The 15,495-nt window shown below is 49.1% G+C and overlaps 1 long non-coding RNA gene across 2 annotated transcripts; it reads right to left on the bottom strand.

The window, feature by feature from the left end:
- Positions 1-8,481: 8,481 nt before the first annotated feature.
- Positions 8,482-12,719, bottom strand: LOC140687175 (uncharacterized). 2 transcript variants are annotated; one of them, XR_012061353.1, is made up of 4 exons: positions 12,499-12,719; positions 10,868-11,118; positions 10,514-10,703; positions 8,482-8,616 (listed from the first exon to the last, which is right to left on the bottom strand). It is a non-coding gene; the product is annotated as an uncharacterized lncRNA (long non-coding RNA). The 2 variants fall into 2 exon arrangements; XR_012061363.1 differs by lacking the exon at positions 10,514-10,703.
- Positions 12,720-15,495: the final 2,776 nt, after the last annotated feature.

Genomic DNA, 15,495 nt, shown 5'->3' on the forward strand with positions numbered 1-15,495 from the left:
ACTCGTTCTAGGACTCCCTTCAGACGTCAACATCCATGGATGCTGACACCTCTTGTATAAAATGGCGTAGGACTTGTATGAGACTTATGTGCATCCTCCCATGTACTTTTTTTATATGTATATACACAAACTTTTTTTATTGAGTTATACTCATTTTACAATGTTGCATGAAATTCCAGCTTAGAACAAAATTTTTCAGTTATACATGAATATACACGTACATTCGTTTTCACATTCTCTTTCGCTGTGTCCTCCTGTGTACTTTAAATCATCTCTAAGTTACTCACGGTATCTAATACAACATGAATGCTATGTAAGTAGTTGCCAGTGTATGGCAAATACAACTGTTGCTTATTGAAACATTCTGTTTTTTCCCGAATATTTTCAATCCACAGTTAGTTGAATCTACTGGATAGGGAGCCCCTAGATAAGGAGAACCCCCAAGCTCCTCCTTCCCACCTCCTAAATTTCCACTGCAAGCACTGAAGGGTTCCAAACATAAAACAGCGCCATCTACCTGCTGGAAACGCTAAGGAATTCCTTCAGCTTGTGTAGCGCAGGAGAGAAGGTATAGGGACAACTAGTGGCAAAGGACGGACTGCCTGGAGAGGAAGGAGGAAGGACCGCAGTGGAAGCCAGCTCTTACCCTTACTGGAGCTAGCTGATAACAGCGAGGGACGCCGAGGAACTCGGGACACGTCTGTGGGGGTGATCCTGGCCGCCAGGTGCAGGATTCGCATAGCTGCGACCCAGTCTGCAAGATCAAAATAACAAGGGGGGAGAGGGGCTGCCTCAGTCCCGGGATCCTGACAACGGCCACAGCGCCGTGACCCCAGCTAATGCGGCTCCCCTAGTAAGCCAGAAAAAGGAAACTCTGAGCCAAGATATTGCATATTCCACCGCAGGCACACGGATAACTAGATCTCTAAGCTGACGAAATGTAACCACCAGAAACAGGAATCTTTCCTTTTCTCTTCCTTTGGACCTTTGGACCGGGAGCCACACATCTCTGATGGGAACCATCTTTATTCCGATAGAGAGCTCATTTTTTCAGGAAAAGCATGGAGAAAAACAGTGGGGAGATGGTTTAAAGCGGAAGTCAAAGTGGAAGCCCATCTGAGAAATGGTAAAAACATGCATCTCAATGAATCCGAGTTATGGCGAAAAGGAGGAAGGTTAAGGAAATCTCTATCCAGCAGACAAGACTAGCCAGTCATAAAAAGGCAGCACTTTAAATCAAGAAAACTTTTCTTTTTTTTGGTGATGAAAAACAATGCCATATTTTAAAACAAGGCTTGGGACATCAACAACATGGTGAGAGTTGTTGGTGAGAAGAACATAAAGCTGCATATAGACATGTAAGGGTTCCAAGTCCACCGCTTGAAGAAACGTAGCCAATCATGTGTCCAGTTGATTTGAAAATCCCGATGAGTAAATAACTCAAAAGTGGGAAAGACATGGGATTAAATAGTGGTAGTGAGCAATGAAATCCAAGATGTTTATACCTATATTTTCTTTGTTAATGTAATAAACTTAAAGCAACTGTCTAAAAAGTAGTATCTGGAGCACACAAACACACACACACAAACACTCAATTTGGAACACCAGAGAGGCAAAATATGCTAAATTTATCATTATTGAGGAACAGGATCTAATAGATTATTTCATTTTTAAGACTCTTATAGGAATACTGGTCCAATTGCATGTAAAGTTATGAATTTAGAGATGATTTATAAAAATTTAGAGAGAATTTTCATGAAGAGGCAATATAGCTTCCAAATCACTGAAGAGAAAATTAACAATAAAAGAATTAATCAATCCAGGTAATATGGAGTAACAGAGACCATATTTACCATTCTAAAATAAACCACAAAATGGATAAAATATAAGAAGCAATGATTTTTAAGACACGTGAAAACGATCATCCACTAGGACCTTGTCCTGCCACCTCTATACCAAGGCTGCTAGACCTCCTACTGCCATCACCAAGGATGTCCACCAGGAGGCGACATTTCCTTCCTATGCTCCTACTGCGGAGCCAGTCCTGAGCAGTCCTTTTCCAGGTTTTGGCAGGCATGTCCAAGAAGTGCTCTCATGGGTCTTGGTCCCTTTTAGCCACCAGCAAAGGGATCAAGGATGAGCAGTGAGCCTCCTTCCTCATCCAAGACCTAGGAACCTATCTGACTTCTGAGCAGCCCTTCACTCATGTCTGCTGTCTGGCACTCTCCGCCCGGCTTCCCGTGTCCCCGGCTTGGGCAGCCTGCACGTTGGCCACAGCCCATCAGAATCTGTTCCCCCGTCAAGAGGCCACGCGTGATCGTGAGCAAGGCTCCAGGCCTCTGGAGCAGCGCGGCTTGGACTGCATCCTGGTCCTGGGCTCGTGAGCTTCATGCCCTTGGTTGAGTCAGTTCACATCTCTATGCTACAGTTTCCTCGTCAGTAAAATGAAGACATAATCAATATGGAAAAGTATCAGTACCTGAGGGGGACTAAATTTCTGGTGATTGAAGATTATTTTAATTTTGGATTATACAGCAAAGGACATCATACAATTTTTACTACTTCATAATTCTAAAGGACACCTTCTACTATTAAAACTAATGCATGCATGTACAAACAAACACACGTGCAGACACACTGGCTCTGCTCCACATACATCCCCACGTGCATACACACATGGAGTCATTTACCACACACACACATACCATATACACAAGCACACACGTCCTCAGGTGCACACACACACATAACATACAGAACCACATACATCCCCAGGTGCGCGTGCACGCACACACACATACAGTCATGTACCACACACGTCCCAAGATGCGCGTGCTCACACACACACGTCATACACACTTTGGCATTATTCTAAATCAATTTACAATTGAGGGTCTCAGTGTCCATTGTTTTATCCGCTCAGAAGATCCTGACTTCAGAGCGTGAAGGAGCCCCTCCTCTCTGGAGACGGTCTTTGCCACTTAGTCTCAGTAGAGCCAACATAAATGCTCTGCACCTTTGGAAGTGCAAGGCCAGAGCATACCTGGGAGCTCACATCCTATATATCTAAACATTTTAAGTGCAGTAGGTTCTAAACTCCTGCCTTTACAAATATACATTCATTAAAAGGGAGAAGGCCAGGTTCAAATTTAGAATTCCCAGACACAGGGGAGTCCGGCAAAGAAAGTGAGCATGTGGGGAGAGCTGATTCCCAGTCTCTGATCACTAGCCTGACACTTTTCTTCCCAATGCTGGGTCCATCCCTTGCCACAAGGGGCCTTGGATGTGCACAGGGGGACACTCAGACCTCATGTCCGGGCTCTGCTCATACCCTCCATGCAAACAGCTGCCCTTTGGCCTCTCTGTGAGTTCTGGGAATCTGAACTCTGGGGAGAGCTGGTGCAGGCACTGGAAATGGGTCAGGGGCTGCTGAGGCACGGCATTCGGGGTCCTGGGTTTCCAGAGCACGGGATGGAGTCAATGGCCGTGTCCTTTGGCCCTGCTGACTCCACCACATGGAGGGCGTGGCCAGAGGAAGTGTCAGGGCCAGAGGGACCCTCTGTAGTGCAGGACCCAGGGCAGAGGGCCCCCTTCTGGGGTCTAAGGGCAGAAGCACTAAGGAAAGTTCTGAGGAGGCTGTAAGGTATCTTCATCCCCATTAATTAAAAAAAATAAAAGCTTACCACAGGTGTGCGTGGGAAGGGTTTTGTTAGAACAAGGGAAGGCACTTGCCAAGGTCTGGCCATAGAGGGCTGGTGGGTTTGCCAGTTTGATGAGGAACCAAGAGGCCGTTAGTCTCCACTGGGTCTAAACACCTCCTGAATTCCTCCGGGTGACACTGAAATGCAGTGAGACACGGAACCCTCTTAAGTTGTTAAACTCTTGATGGTGAGACATTCAACCCTCTCCCCATTCTTGGCTATGAAAGCACGATAAACACAGGCCAGAAACTCATCAGCCTGTTGGTTGGTTCACTATCCGTCTGGCGTCCCCTCTTGTAGGAGCCTTTATCATATCACCCAGGGCTGACCTGGCTCAGGATTATAGCTGATTTTCCACAGGTGGCATCACTTGCTGGTGACACAAAGCAGGCACGTTAGCCACCACCCAAACACTGAGTTTCCTCCTGGGAGGAGCCTGCAGACTTCAAGTCCAGCCTCTGCACCACGATGTTCCTCAGTGTCACTCCCGGCTTGCTGCCCTGGCCTCTAGCTCTGGCCAGAACCTCGCTGGATTGTCGATAAATGTCACCCATACACCACGTCTAAGCTTGGGGTCCAGATGTGACCATGGTTCTTATTTTCTTCCCATCGATGGATTGTTTGATCTTCGTGTAATCGTGTTGGCAGGAAGGCCAGTACCACCCTCTTGGGGCCTCCCAGAGCCGCCTCTGTCTATAACTGTCCTAGCGCCCTGGGGATCGGGTCTGAAGCCTGGCACTCAGACACGATGGCAGCTGGAGAGACAGGAATCCACTCCTGCTGTGGCTTCTGCTGAGGCTCGATGTGAGCATAAAAACGGATCCCACAGGCCCTGACGTCACTTGACTCGCTGCAGAGATGCTCCCACACTGCCGTGTTCCCCCGAGAGACCGAGGGCTTTCTGCTTGCTCCCGAAGGCCCCACCCCCGAGGGGGCACTGGGTCCAGTGGAGCTCCACCCTGGTTCCGTGCCAGCCCTTAGGGCCTTGGTGGGGCCTGGAACATCAACTACCCTCCCATTAGAGGCCCGTTTGTCCTTTCCAGCCAACAGACCTAGGTCATAAGCACGTTAACTCACCTGAGGGTGTTTTCCTCATTTCAGGGGCAGTGAGGCCTGGGCTTCTTCAAACTCCAAGTGCCCCAGGTCTGGATGCAGACAGCCTGGCTCTCCCCTCAGCCCTGCATGTCCCGGCCACACCTGCTGCTGGTCACTGAGTCTGTGCTGTGTCCTCTTCCAGGACAAGAGGTGCACTCTGTCCCCCGTCCCGCCCCCACCAGCGGTGGCAGAGGCGGCGGACACCCAGGTGAGCTGGGGCCTGAGACCGTGCCTGGAAATCAGTTCCCCAGAGGCCGCTGGTGACTAGAGGGGCCAGGGGGCAGAAGGAAGCACGGGAAGGGAGGAGGAGGAAGGTTCAGGATAAGGAGATGAAATGGGGAATGGATAGCACTGTGAGGACCTCGACCATTAAAGGGAAGAGAAAAGACAGTGACAGCTGGAGCGGTGTCGGCGTTAAAAGCTGCGGGCTTTTTCATTTAATTTTATTAATTACCATTACATATAGTGAAGTATTTTTATTTGATTAAAGATTAGGTGCCATGTCATATAACAGGATATAGTATATTATTGCTTATTAAATAATACATAATAGTAGATACACTAGCATATTCTGCTCTGTTTATTTATTATCAGATAGTATATAATACATATGTAGGTATTTATATACATAATATATACTTCATGCATCTACATAATATATAACACATAACAATTTAGGATTATGCTTAATATATTTTATAACAAGATTACATAACAATAATGATGTAATATTACCCATTGTATGTCTTGGTTCATGACACATTCTCACCTTAGGTGCCTGTCAGAGGTATTTATGTATTAAAATTAATATTATAAGAAACAGTTGTGAACCTATCACCCAGCATCAGAACAGGACTATTGACAGTGACATACTGTGTCCTCTTTCCCTGTCCTGCCCTTGGCCTCTTCTCACAGGAAGTAACCAGCATCCTGAATCCTGGCTCACCCTTCTCTTGTGTTATTTTCACACACATAACATTTAAGATCAGTTAAAACAAATGAACTGCAGGTACATGCAACGAAGTGGATGAATCATACACTCTATGTTAAATTGAAAAAGTAAGCCCTAGAAGGCAGCCTATAGTGTGCTATGCTTTTAAATGTGTATATATATGTCAACTAAACTCACTAAATTAAAAACAACTACAGCTAGAGTCCAGGTGGGAGAGGGACAGATAAAAGGTGAGGTGAGCAGATTTGCTGCAGGTGAGCGAGTTCCTTTCCAGTAACATGTCATTCTCTCTGAAGCAGGAGGAAAGGCCATCTGCTGGGAGTCGGGGAAGAGACAGAGGGAAGGTTAGAGGTGTGCGGAGAGCAGAGAATGTTGACACCACTGAGTGATAAGTGGGGAAATGTGCTCACTAGAGAAATCCTGGAGGATTGCCTGGCAGTGGCAACACGGTGGGCATTGACTTGTAGTCTAAGAAATCTGTGCTAGGAGAGCCTGCTGCCTGCAGGCTCAGAAAAAGTAGAGCTGGGTGAACCGAGATGGAAGTCTTCCTGGTGAGGAACTGAAAAGATCAAGGGTCAAGGGAGTTTTGTTTGTCATAAAGAGAGTGCTGACTGTGGATGCAGAGCCTGAAGGTGGGGAAGTGGAAGAGGAAAGTGGACATGCAGGAAAGCAGAGGAGTCAGTGCATGATGCCCCAGTGAGGGTGACGTAGGGCCAGGGAGGCCGGTGGAGAAGCAGCTGGACGGCTAGACTTGAGCACGTAAAGGAGAGAGGCTGGACGTGGGGTGGAGACACTACCGGGTATGAGCCCAGGGGTAGGGTGAATGGGGGATGGCTGGCTCAAGCTGACGGAGAAGAAGACCCTAAAAAGACCATACTGTGTGGCGGAGGGAGAATCAATTTTGACGTCTTAATGGTAGGAGGTGAGGCAATACAGAGCTGGTGGTCCAGGTGCTCCTGACTGAGGCAGATGAGCAGGAAGGCCAGGGTGGCAGGCACTGCTAGGAAAGGATCTGGGTTTTCCAGGTGCTCCCAAGAGCGGAGGAGCAATGATCTGAAGGTGGAAAGTGAGCACAAAGAGGCCAACCCAGGCTCCTGATCAAACGGGGGGATGTGAGGGGGCAAAGCGTCAACTCCAGAGATAGTTGCCCAGGAAGCAGGGACCATGAGTGAAGTGAGGGGACACTCAGAGAAGAGAGGGAGAAGAGTCTTCTGGGTGTAGGGGGAAGAGAGGCCCCAGGACAAAGGAGCACAGAGGCACAGTGATGAGGATGGACTGGCTCTATGGTGACACTGCAGGGGTGGCTGGATCTTTGTCCTGAAGGCTTAGTTTGGGGGGGCTACCGGCCTCATGAGGACCCCTCTCTCAGCAGCCTGGACAGACGCTCCCGCTCCTGAGAGCTGTGTGGCCACCACTGTTCCCGGAGGGGCTCTGCCTCCATCTTCTATCAGACTTTCCTGCTCAGCCCCCGACCACCAGTGAGGGAGCCTGGGCCTCGCAGATGCTTCCCATGGAGGGACACAGGCTCCTTGGAGAAGCAGGCTGATCTTACTTTTCTCCGTAACCCAAGGCCTAGCAAAGCGACAGCCCATGCGTGGGCCACGCAGGGGATCGGATTCTTACTAAACTACCTCAAAGCAGTAGAATAGCAGAGCTGGAGGAAGTGACCACTGAGCTCACAGAGTTCACTGCCCACACCCCCAGTCTACGGATGAGGAATCAGAGACCAAGCAGTGAAGCAGCCTTGGCAAAGGTCACACTGCTCCTTAATGCTGGCTTGTGTCAGGCATGCCAAGTGATGAGCTGCAGTGAAAGGCCTGAGAGGGGGCTCTGGGGCCAGACAGCTTGTGTTCAAGTCCCAGCTCTGCCATTTACTAGCTGTGTGATTAATGACTGTCCTTCCTGTTAAGTGCCACCTCATTGGGTTGTCGTGAACACAGAGTTCCTGGAACAGAAGGACAGAGTTCTGTAAGGGTTTGCTGTTGCTTTATCACCAAGTGAACCATGAAATGAAGAACAAAGACAGCAAGAATTTTTATTTTAAAGATTTTAAAATCCGATGATGAATGTTTGATTTAATCTATTCAAGTTTGCATTTGACCCTTATTAACAACTACACAATGGATGACTTTTGAGGAAATGTTGCTTCATGTCTTTAATTCTCACTAACGACACAGGCTATTGAAAAGCAAGAAGTTTCTTTTCCAGGAAGAGGGACAAAATGTACACAGTATCTCGGTACCTCTCAGTTCCCAGTGAGTTCGTTGCGACCTGTCAACCCCACTTTGGGGAAGTGACCACTCCTCCTGGGCTCGCTGCACTGCCCCGCGGCCTCCAGGGGGTGCTGTTCCCCCACACGAATCCAGTCTCTTGGTTCCTATCTTTGCTTCAGATCCCTCAAGGACTGCCCATACCCCAGGGCCCCATTTGCCCCGCCAGCCTCGCCTGCTGGACTCCAGGACACCATCCTGGGTCTCAACCATCCTCTGTTCCTAAGCCCGCCCCACTACTCTTCACTTTGTCCTTCAAGTGTGGGCTCCTGTGGCTCGCCACCCAGCAGGGGTCTCCCGTCCTCTACCTCGGGGGATTGCATCGTCCTGCATGGTCCCTAGCGAACCCCTGTGGAGGCAGGAAGAATACAGAATAGGTGCTCAGAGGGGCTGCCTTTCCCACTGCAGGGGCCCTGGAGAGCTTTCTCCCAGCTGGTTATTCACAGGCGCTGAAGCTGTGGAATCTTGATCTCACCAATTTAAAGGGCATCATCACTAATTACAAAAGCAATCATTTTTTCCGCAGCAAAAAGAGAAAAGACTTTGTGTCCCGCAACTCCAACTTTCTTCCTCCGCCTTCAGAGGTGATTCTCACTCTCTGGGAAAGGGCAGAAAGCAACACACAGAATATTATTTTTCAATGTTTTTTTTTTTTTTTTTTTGCCACTCTGAAGATTGCTTTCCCAGAACCGATGAAGGCTAGGATGGTTTGGCTTCCCTGGACTGAGGATTCAGAGGCACAGTGGGGAGGGGGGTGGGGAGATAATTCAGCATTACTGAACCAAACAGAGACATTAAACAAGTTATACTCTAAAAAGAAAGGAAGCAGGATGCTATAGAAATGGGAAAAACATAGTTGGAAATGCAATAACGAGTTACAAGAGAATACACATGAAGATGTAAAAAATAAAAAGTACATCAAAATACAAAAAGGTGGGAATGGGTGAAGGTAGCAAGAAAAGATAGATTTTTTTCTCATTCTTTTTTCTTTCTCATTATTTTTAGGATGTGTTGAAGCCTAAATGATAATCACTCTAAAGGAAATAGATATAGTAGTGGGCTGACATACTTGAAAAATAAGGTAACCACAAATCGAAAGCATACAATAGAGTCACAAAAAAAACCCAAAAAGAAACAAACTCAAAATGGCTTAAAGACTTAAACATTAGACAAGACGCTGTAAACCTCTCAGAAGAAAACACAGGAAAAACATTCTTTGAAATACATATCAGCAATGTTTTCCTAGGGCAATCCACCCAGGCAACAGAAATAAAAGCCAAAATAAACAAATGGGACCTAATTAAACCTATCAGCTTTTTCACAGCAATAGAAACCATAAGCAAAACCAAAAGACAACCTATGGAATGGGAGAAAATATTTGCAAAAGATGAGACTGAACATGGCTTAACTTCTAGACTATATAAATAGTTCATACAACTTAATAAGAAAAAAATAAACAACCCAATCCAAAAATAGGCAGAACTAAACAAGCAATTCTCCAATGAAGATATACAAATGGCCAATAGGCATATGAAACAAAGGCACAATATCGCTAATTGTCAGAGAATTTCAAATAAAAACTACAATAACTTATCATCTCACACTAGTCAGAATGGCCACCATTCAAAAATCCAGAGACCATAAATGCTGGAGAGGCTGTGGAGAAAAGGGAACCCTCCTACATTTTAGTGGGAATGTAGTTTGGTGCAGCCACTGTGGAAAACAGTATGGAGATTCCTCAAAAGACTAAAAAAAGACTTATCATTTGATCCAGTAATCCCACTCCTGGGCATATATCCAGAGGGCACCTTAATTCCAAAAGATACCTGCACCCCAATGTTCACAGCAGCATTGTTTACAATGGTCAACACATAGAAGCAAACTAAACACCCACTGACAGATGACTGGATAAAGATGTGGTATTTAGATATAACAGAATATTACTCAGTCGTAACAAAGAAGGAAATAATGCCATTTACAGCAACATGGATGGACCTGGAGATTATCACACTGAAGTGAAATAACTCAGACAGAGAAAGACAAGTATGATATGATATCACTTATATGTGGAATTTTAATAAATGATACAAATGAACTTATTTACAAAACAAAAACACACTCACAGACTTAGAAAACAAACTTAGGAGTTTGGGATTAACAATCAGAAACTACTATATGTAAAACAGATAAACAACAAGGATTCACTTTAGAACAAAGGGGAAAACATTCAATAACTTGCAACCTATAATGGAAAAGAACCTGAAAAAGAATAGACTATGTATATGTACAACTGAATCATTATGCTGTATACCTGAAACTACCAAAACAGCTGTAGATCTGAAACTAAAAAAATGTAAATCAACCACATTTCAATTAAAAAACAGAAAAGCTCTAAATACCTTTATTCAAAGAAAATCTTCAACACTTAACTCTTACAAAAACTAAAATGGGAAGCTTGAGCAGGACCAAATTATACTGAATGAGAGGTTACATACCTTCTCCAGCACGTGGCCCATGCTACACACACATCGTGTTTTCCTTCAGTTAGGAATGGCCCTTATTGCCCAGGCAGCAAGTCCTGCTGGGACAAGGCCTCTGTGGCAGTGGCCTCCTTGTCACTGCTCCATCTCACCAGGAGGCCAGGTTTTCAGAGGGGAGGGGACACAGAGCTCATACACTTCAAATCTATTTCACGAGAAAAACAATGGAAAGAACAAATTCAACTGCAGTGCGGGAAACATGAGCAGGGCCCCTAAGCAGACCGACAAGCCCGAAGCAAGACGGCCCGACGTTCACATCGGTGCCTGAACAATGACCACCTGGCCCCAGTTAAATGACCACCACCTCACCTGCAATGAACTGCTCGTACTCAATGTCAGGCATGTTTCTGTTGAGACTTGGGAGATCAAAAAAGTCGGACCAGGGAATCCGGACCTGGTGGATGTCCAGGCTCTGCCAATGGTAGAGGCGGCCCCAAGGGGGTAGCACCAGCACCGACTCCTCCTTTTTCAGCAGGGTCTTCAGGAGGAAGGTGATATGGATACAGACGCCCCTACGGAGGCTGAAGCCCTCTGGAGGTTTGATGTCACACAGAAGGTACCTGGCAGGGAGCAAAAGAGAGCAGGTCTTCAGGGCCAGGCCTCTGCACAGGAATCCCGGATTAGATAGAACAGATACAACGGGAATCTCTGCACAGCACATGGCCTAGATTCAAGACACGTTCAGCAGCTTCTCGTTTGTATAGTGGAGGCACTGCCCACCCATCTCCATGTGGCCAATTACTTCGAGTCCGGGAGCACATGCAGAAGACATCTTGGCATCTAACACTGCTAAGCACCTGACTAGCACCTGAGCACCTGTTCTCCAGGGGCTCTCAAGCTTCTTGGTCTACAGACCCCTGTACACTCTTAATTACTGAGGACTCCAAAAGGCTGCTGTTTATGTGGGTTAAATCTATCAATAGTTCCTGTGTTAGAAGTTAAATAAGAACTTTAAAAAATCCTTGAGTTCATTTAAAAATAATAACAACCTACTACATGTTACCATTAATACTCTTAAGTAAAAATAAGTATATTTTTCTAAACAAAAATCATTAATGAGAAGAATCGCAGTGATTTTAATTTCTGCAAATCTGTTTTGGACTGGTGAGAGCTGAATTCTATCTGCCTCTGCATTCCCTGTTTTGTGATATCACAGACCAGGTTTTCCCTGGAAAACCCCACAGGAAACTCGGGAGTGCAAGAGTGTGCAAAAGGCAGGTGACATACCGGCCTTTCTATGAAAATAGTCTTGCATCTCAGGGGCCTCGGACAAACTTTGATAACTGCTGCCCTATCCTAGGCGAAACTCTCCTACACAAGAGCCAGGCAAGGGTCCTGGCTTCTTTAATGAGTTACCACAGCCACACGCCTCCCTTCTCTGTGTTAATGTTTCCCACAACCTCCATTACTGCAGATAAGGATGTAATCCTCAACTGGGGCTCTAATCCCAGAAGACTGCCAACCTTGTGGGGGGGCTCACCTACCATCCCTACACCCGCACAGTCTATTTTGAGTCAAGCCCTAGATAACTGCTAATCAGCACTGACCCTTGTCTTATTCCTGAGGTTTACCGAAGGGGCCAACATCTGGATGGAACTGAAATTTCCCTGCAGATAAACAAGGCTGATAAACCACCCCATTCCAACATCTGATTCTGGGGCTCTTCAAAACCCGGATAAGGCCTTGCTTCATAAAAGACGGGTCCTCCGCCTGCCCTTCCCGGGGGGTTCTGGGAGGCCGCGGCCACCCAGGGCTACCCGGAATCGCGGTCCCAGCCCCAGCGCCCAAGGGGTAGGTAAGCCCGAGTCTGTGCCCCAGCCCTGTACCCCCGCCCCAACCCGCTCCCCAGCACCACAGCCCCTCCCCGGCCGCCACACCAACCCGGATCCCACCCCGGTCCATGTCCACTGGCCCAGCCAACGGCGCGGCCGTACGTTTACCGTCTGTGAGACGCCACCCCAGACAGGATGTCGGCCGCCGATTGACCAGGCCAGAACTAGTCGCCCGGCCGAGCAAGCCGCCATCCCCAGCAGCAAGCAGCGCCATGGTCCCGGGCAGCTGCACACTTCCGGAGCCCGTTGCCCGCCCCAGAAGCCCACGCCGGCCCGCGCGGCGCGCGGCTCCTGTAGCCATGGCAACGCCGCGGGGCCCTCCCCTAGCGCTTGCGTCTTGCGTCCTCCCGAGGCTACACGTGCGAGGACAGAACTTGCGGGGCCAATGGGAGCCAGGGCGCGGCCAGCACGGGGGCTGGGGAGAGGCTTATGGGACAGCTGGGCGGGGCCGGGGCGGGCGGGGCCGCGCGGACGTCCTCACCTGCAGGTGGCGCCGGCCGGAGGTTGGGGCGGTGCTGCCACCAGTGGGCGGGGCAGCGGGGCAGCGGGGCAGCGGGGCAGCGGGGCAGCGGGGCAGCGGGGCAGCGGGGCAGCGGGGCAGCGGGGCAGCGGGGCAGCGGGGCAGCGGGGCAGCGGGGCGGGGGCGCCCACACCTGTCCGTGTGCGGGGCTCAGCCTGGGCTCCGTGGCCTCCGCTTGCACCGGACGTGGACCCAGGCTGCCGGTGGGCAAGATAGAGGACTGAGCCCAGGCACGCACGGCTGGCCAGCTAGGGCAACTGAAGTGCAGATTTGCGAGGCCCGCTGCCGGCCTTGAATTCGCGCTGCTGGGCAGTTTCCAAGAAGATGGGCTCTGTCCCAAGAGGGGAGGTAGGGCAGGGATGCCAGATGCCGGGTTGGGTGCGGTCTTACAGGAGAGCCACGGTGAGAGGGTGCAGAGTAGCCCCTCTGTTGGCGGGCCAAGGAATTTGGGGTATGGGGTGGGGATAGTGTGTGCCATTCTCTGTGGTCTCCCCAAGAACTCTCACTCCCAAGCAAGGGACCCTGCTCCTTCCACCCTTCACTGCATCCCCTGCCTTCCCCAGCACCACCGCCCCTGCCCCCGGAGTGTCCCATGACCTCTCCCCACACCAGGCACTGTCCCTGTTACAGGTACTGAGCTCCGGGTGGTTCCAGCCCGATGGTGGGGGCTGTATCTGACCAGTTAGGACGCCTGGAGCCTTTGTATGAAACCTCAGACCATAATGCAGGCGTGCACAGAGGCCCCTCAAACAGCATTCCCTGCATGGCCCTCCCCACCACGCACCCACAGCGCAGCTGCCTCATGGGGCCAACCCTGCCAGAGGACCGTTGATCCCTCTCCTCCTGTCCCTGATCAAGAGTGCACCGCCCACACTGCTGGGAATTTAGGGGACCTTAGAAGAGCAGCTGGTATTTTCATGGGCAAATATTTGCTCTTTTGGGAAGATCTGAGTGCAAAGGGATGTAGGGTATGCTTTTTCTGTTGCGCTGGAACTGTTGACTAGGATGCAAACTTAAGTCAAAGCAGTTTTTAGAGACAGCCGCAAAATATCTAACCCAAAGATCACTGTTCCCCAACAAAGACAACAGCACCTGGCGGGTGGGGGGACTGGCCCCTCTTTCTGGAGTTTGGGGTTTGCACTCTCTAGCTGTGACAGACACCGAAACAGCTCTGAACATGCTCCAACAGGCTTTCCCAGCACAAACTGCCTTTATTTTGAATCTGGGTGAAGGAACCAGCTGAGAAATCTGGGTAAATCTTCCTGGGTGTAACCATGCCTTTTATGCTGAATGAAAGAGCGGCTCTCCACATGCTAACATCTTAGAACTGAATGTGTGTCGAAGCCTTCATGCATGTAGCGTGTTGGGAATAGCGTTTCATGGTGAGGGGAACTATATAACTTACATGTGTATGGGGAAGCCCTCACTCCAACAGGGTTTTCCCGCGCAAACTGCCATTATTTTGAAATTGGCTCTTGCTGAGAAATCTTGGTAAGCGTTCCTAGGTGTAACCATGCCCATTATGCTGGATGAAAAACCGGCTCTACACTTGTTCACATCTCAGAAATGAATGTGTGTTGAAGCCGTCATTCATGAAGTGTGTTGGGAACACAGAGTTTCGTGGTGAGAAGAACTATGTAAATTACATGTCTATGATGAAGTACTCGCTCGAACTGGGTGTTCCAGCGCATACAGCCTTTATTTCAAAACTGGCTTCTCAGAAGACCTGTGGTCTCCACTGCAGGTCTGTCAACAAGCCCAGGGCCAGCATGGTGACTGTGCTCACCCTGTCTATTCTGGGAGGTATAGGTGTCCTCCATGGCCCTTCCACCATTGATTCTTTTGGAAACACCCCGCAGATGAAATGGGCCTGAGAACAGGAGAGCTGGATGCCAACAGCCACTGCCCGTGTGTGGCTCCAGGGAGGGGCATCTCCTCTCCTTGGGCTCTGATCTCCCTTCCCCTCTCCCCCAAGCCCACCCCTCTCCTCCTGCATTTCCTGATTGATCCCTGGATAATGGTCCATATCAGGAATGACCTGGGAGAGGTTTTATGAGTCTTTAAGGGAAAAAAAAAAAGAAATCTTTAGACAAATTACTGAAAGTAACTTCCAGCCTTCCTGGGAAAGTCCTTTTTCCAAAGTTTAAGGCTAGTTGACAGAGTGTTAAATTGCCTAACCACTCACATCTGAGCAAGTGCTACCTCTCTATCCAGCTCCCCCGCAATATCCACCTGTGACAATTTGGCCACGGGAGGGCAAGAAACCTCTTTCCCCTCGCCAACTCCAGCGTGGCTTTGGAGGAAGTGGAGGCTGAGAGAAAGGGTCCTGCCCTGAGGTATTTGGGGCCTCCAGCCACAGCCAGAGGAGCGGGGGTTGTCAGAGTGGCCCAGCAGGGAAACCAGGCAAAGCCGCCTGGCCCAAGTCTTCCCTGCCCAGAGAGCCCCATGAACTGTTTTGGGCCCCACTCCCCATTTGAGCCCCCTGCAAAAAGATACCACGGGATCCACACATGAGAAGGCAGAAGGACGGCCCTTTGGCCTGGGGTCCCAGCAGGTGTGTCCTGTGAGACCTGTGGCCACATATC

This window comes from Vicugna pacos, chromosome 1 (assembly GCF_048564905.1).
Source record: "Vicugna pacos chromosome 1, VicPac4, whole genome shotgun sequence".
Taxonomy (NCBI): Eukaryota; Metazoa; Chordata; class Mammalia; order Artiodactyla; family Camelidae; genus Vicugna; species Vicugna pacos.